General features: G+C 39.0%; 1 pseudogene; it reads right to left on the bottom strand.

Moving 5' to 3' along the window:
• Positions 1 to 2,646: 2,646 nt before the first annotated feature.
• Positions 2,647 to 5,409, bottom strand: part of LOC103582759 — a 7,033-nt pseudogene continuing 4,270 nt past the window's right edge.

Below are 5,409 nucleotides of genomic sequence, written 5' to 3'. Positions count from 1 at the left end.
ATTCCTTCTCTAATTATCATAATGTCTAAAGTCCATTCTGATGAAAACGAAGGACACAATTTATGTACTGTGCTGAAAGCCACACGAAAATCCTGAACGGCCCAACAGGACTTTCCAAAGTTACTCTTCCTCATTGAAAGACATCGTCCTGTACTTTGTGCTAAAGAAGCAACCTTCCTTGCTGATGCAGCTGCTCCCATCCTGCTTATAAGAAGCTCCTATCCAAAAGCAGTCGCAAAGACTTACCTTACGGCCTTTGTTTTGTCAGGTCCCTGCTTCAGGTCCTGTCTCGAGTCCCTGTTCTGGCACCACTCTGCTCACTCACCAAAACATAGGTGAGCTGACCGTAGGCAAGTTGCTCAGGACATGCCTGAGATAGGTAGCAGTTACCCGGTGAGGCAGGCAATCAAGGAGCGAGACACAAAGTTCTGGGACTTAGCGCAAAGCACTAAGCAACTTTATTCTCTGTGAGGAGGCTTTATATATATATTAGCAGGCTCTCAACCCCTCCCATACCTCTCTGTCCCCTAGGCAATCCCACAGGATGTTAGCTGCAGTTTGTGGTAAATCCTTGCTAGTTCTTGCTGACACAGTCTTTTGCATTCTTCATATTACCTCCGTCCTGTATAACAACAGTGACTCCATCTTTAGTTTGTGTTCTCCTAAGTTTACTCCAGACACCAGCTGGATATTCTCGAATTCAATGCTGACATTATCTGCCTGGAGATAGCATCAGTTCCCACAGGCTGAGGGCTCAGTCTCACAAGCATTTTCCCCACTACAGATTTCAGACCCAACCCACGGGCTGTGCTTCTGACTGATCAGCTATAAATAAGAGTCCCCATTACCCTCTCCTTGGATTGGATTTTGTTAGAGGTGCACACAGAACTGAGGGAAACACATTTACTGGTTTATTATAAAGGATATTACAAAAGATACAGATGAACAGATGTGTAGGGAGAGGTTATGTAGGAAGAGGAGCACAGCTTCTATGCTCTCCTGGGCATGCTATTTCTCCAGGAACCCCAACATTTTCAGCTATCCAGATGTTCCCTGAACTTAGGCCTCTTGGGTTTTTTGGGAAGCTCCATGATGTAGGCAAGACTGTTTAAATTGTCGGACACTGGAAATCAACCTAACCTTCAGCCCCTCTCCACTCCTTGGAGGTTGGGGGGGTGGAGCTAAAAGTCCCAATCCTCTAATCATGCCTCGGTCTTTCCAGTGACCAATCCCAATTCTGAAGCTATCTAGAGAACACTACCCACAAGCCATCTTATTAGCATACTAAAGACACTCATCGCTCTGGAGATCCCATCGAGTTTAGGAGCTATATGTTAAGAAACAAAGGATGGGTGACAAAAAATATATACTTTACCACAGCCTATCCATGGTGTTTGAACAAACATCCCTTACATCAAAACAATATAAAACTCAAAAGATACTAATGCATTACTAGAATCCCATTCAATTATTAATAATTAGTCCTATCATCATATCATACAAAAATGTCTCCCAGCGTGAGACCACTCAGGTTTGCAGGCTTTCATCCTACCTTGTCAGGTTCCAAAAGCAGAAGTGGTCTCAGCAAACGCATAACTTCACGCTTTTAGGCATCTTGAGGTATCACTGAGCTAAGAAACAATATCATTCATTGTTCTGAGCCTCTCTCGAGGTACAAATGTTGAATTTCCCACTTATTCATTCTTTCACCCTCAGCTACTATTCCTCTTTCCATTCATACGCTAATATTCTACCTTTAAAGGGACATTAAGACTGGGCCACTGTGCTGGTCTAAGTTGTAGGCAGCAAAACTAGTCTACCAAGAATCTCTTCCTCAGTCCATTCTCATTCACATAGGATAAAGTTACATAGGAGCAGAACTAATGAGCTATTTTTGCCATCAGGCAATATAGCTCATTCACTCTTAACTGCAATTTGCCAGATGGGGTGAAGGCACAACTCACCCTCATCAGGCCCTTAGGAATTCACACATAAGGATTAAAACCAGTTTCTTCCTTACAAATCATCTGTGCTTCCAGAACTTATACTTGGAAGAACTGGTCCTAAGACCACTGTACCAGTGTAGGTTGAAAAACAAAAATCCTGAGGTGGGGAAATGGTATAATTACTATAAGAGAATAAGACACTCCTTCCTCGGCAAGAATTGCATAGTTATACAAGCATCGTCCTCCCCACCCCTTCCTAAGATCCACCAGAGGACAGGGGAAAACCTAGTGGTGATATTTTTTTTTAGCTCCAGTCATGTTGACTGTGAGCATACACTCGAGTGTGAGCGTACATACACTCAAGTGTGTAAGCCAGCTCTTCATGCTTTTATCTCCCTCAGTTTTAGACAACCAACGTTTTAACTGCCCACTCTACATCTCTATCAAACTATCACTTGGAAGAAGGTACTTCTCTGTCAATTGTTAAAAATTATGGGCTGTCCAGTGTGTTTCCTGGTCTGAAGAAAAGACTGTCTGCCATCCAAACCTGTGCAATACCTTCTGTTTTGATTCTTCTATAGCATTCTGAGCAATTACATTTACCACCAGCTAAGCAAAGTTTGTAAGGATGATCTCAAAAATACATTCTCTGATGTTGTGCAAAGAATGAACTCTGGTTCAAGACTTTGTCACACTCATTTCATTTGTAAAGCTTCTTTCCAGAATGAATTCTCCAATGAATTGCAACTTGTGGCCTTTGACTGAAGACCCTGCTACATTCACTCCATGTGTATGATTTCTCCTCAGTATGAATTCTCCAATGACATGTAAGTTGTGAATTGTAACTGAAGACTTTGCCACATTCATTACATTTCTAAAGTTTCTCTCCAGTATGAATTCTCTGATGACTTGCGAGATGTGAAATTCGGCTGAATGCCTTGCCACATTCATTACATTTCTAAAGTTTCTCTCCAGTATGAATTCTCTGATGACTTGCGAGATGTGAAATTCGGCTGAATGCCTTGCCACATTCATTACATTTCTAAAGTTTCTCTCCAGTATGAATTCTCTGATGACTTGCGAGATGTGAAATTCGGCTGAATGCCTTGCCACATTCATTACATTTCTAAAGTTTCTCTCCAGTATGAATTCTCTGATGACTTGCGAGATGTGAAATTCGGCTGAATGCCTTGCCACATTCATTACATTTCTAAAGTTTCTCTCCAGTATGAATTCTCTGATGACTTGCGAGATGTGAAATTCGGCTGAATGCCTTGCCACATTCATTACATTTCTAAAGTTTCTCTCCAGTATGAATTCTCTGATGACTTGCGAGATGTGAAATTCGGCTGAATGCCTTGCCACATTCATTACATTTCTAAAGTTTCTCTCCAGTATGAATTCTCTGATGACTTGCGAGATGTGAAATTCGGCTGAATGCCTTGCCACATTCATTACATTTCTAAAGTTTCTCTCCAGTATGAATTCTCTGATGACTTGCGAGATGTGAAATTCGGCTGAATGCCTTGCCACATTTATTACATTTGTGAGTTTTCTCTCCAGTGTGAATTCTCTGATGACTTGCAAGATATGAAATTTGGCTGAATGCCTTGCCACATTCATTACATTTGTGAGTTTTCTCTCCAGTGTGAATTCTCTGATGACTTAAAAGATTTGAACGTTGACTGAACATCTTGCCACACTCATTACACTTGTAACACTTGTCTCCTGTATGAATTCTGCGATGACTTGTAAGGCTCGAACATCGATTGAAGACTTTGCCACATTCATTACATTTATACGGTTTCTCTCCAGTATGAATTCTATGATGAATTGTAAGGCTTGAAGCTCGACTGAAGACCCTGCCACATTCATTACATTTGTAAGGTTTTTCTCCAGTGTGCATATTCTGATGTTTGGCAAGGGTTGAAATGTCACTAAAGGCTTTGCCACATTCATTACATTTGTAAGGTTTCTCCCCAGTATGGATTATCTGATGTCTATAAAGTGTTGATGGTAAACTAAAGGCTTTGCCACACTCATTACACTTGCAAGGTTTCTCTCCAGTATGAATTCTTCGATGTAGTGAAAGGTTTGACTTGCGACTAAAGACCTTGTTGCATTCATCACATTTGTGAGGTTTTCTTCCAGTATGGATTGTCCAATGACGTACGAGGTGTGATTTGCGACTAAAAGCCCTGTCACACTCTTTACATTTGTATGGTTTCTTTATAGTATGAACTCTCTGATGACTTTCAAGGTTGGCTTTTTGACTATAGACCTTGCCACATTTATCACATTTATGTTGTTTCTCTCCAGAATGGATTAACTGATGTCGAGTGAGATGTGAGTCATGACTAAAAGCTTTGCCACACTCATTACATTTGTAAGGTTTTCCCATAATGTGTATTTTCTGTTCACGAATGGGAACTGTTCCATATTTATTAGAAATATGGGTTTTGAGGCTAGAAGGTTTCCTTTGGGGTAGTGAAATTGAGAAATCATTGTTGATAGACTTCTGAACTTGATTACATTCATAGATGTTCTCTTCAGCCTGAAATAGCTGCTGTTCAGTAAGATGTGATTCAAAGTTTAATCCAAGCTGATTTTTAATACACTTGCTTCCTGCATCTGTTCGTTCATGTTCATCCCTTCTACCAGTAAAATTTCCCTACCAGCAAAATTTTTTTTTATCATAGGCACTCTATTGTAATTTCTATCATCCTCTCTCCACTGAAACTCAAAGTCATGAGTATTTCTCTGGGTTTCTTGGAAGCAAAAATCTTTGCTGCAATCGTTTTCATGTCTTCCCAACAACACTGTGTGTAATACTTCTGTGTTACTTTTCCCTTTTGGTGGTAATTTCTTGATCAGGCATTTAGGAGAGAAATCTAAAAGGTATATGGAACCATAGGTTTCAAATTAATTACACATGATAAATGTTTCACATTGATATAGATGACATTATACAAAAAGTAATACTTATATTAAACAGTTATAAAACTTTCCATCCATGACCTTCCATTTTTAGGAACACTATTAAAATAGGTGTGTTTAATAAGAAAAAGGTCATTAAGTATCAAATGAATGCAAGAAAANATTTATAGCATATTTATTTTGCACAAATAAATGCTAATGCACTGCACAGCATAATGTAATGATACATAATCCACTACAAAATTATGTAATAAATAATGTAAATAAACAGTAATTCTAAATTGCAAAACAATAATGACACAGAAAATAAGAAATTAATTTTAAAAACTGCTAAAAACATACTTTTCTGAAGACTGTTTTGAAACTATCTATACCCACAAAGACCAGCCTGGCTTTTGTAATATTAACAAGTGGTACATGTTTTACAGAATAACACATACTGAAAAAACATCATCTGTACATAATAATAAAAGTTAATTAGTAAAACAGTGTAATAACCCATGATAAAACCACCAAGCATATATTT

This window comes from Galeopterus variegatus, unplaced genomic scaffold (assembly GCF_000696425.1).
Source record: "Galeopterus variegatus unplaced genomic scaffold, G_variegatus-3.0.2 Scaffold17753, whole genome shotgun sequence".
NCBI classification, from domain to species: domain Eukaryota; kingdom Metazoa; phylum Chordata; class Mammalia; order Dermoptera; family Cynocephalidae; genus Galeopterus; species Galeopterus variegatus.
The sequence above is the reverse complement of the archived record's forward strand: the minus strand, read 5'-3'. Positions and strand labels throughout refer to the sequence as shown.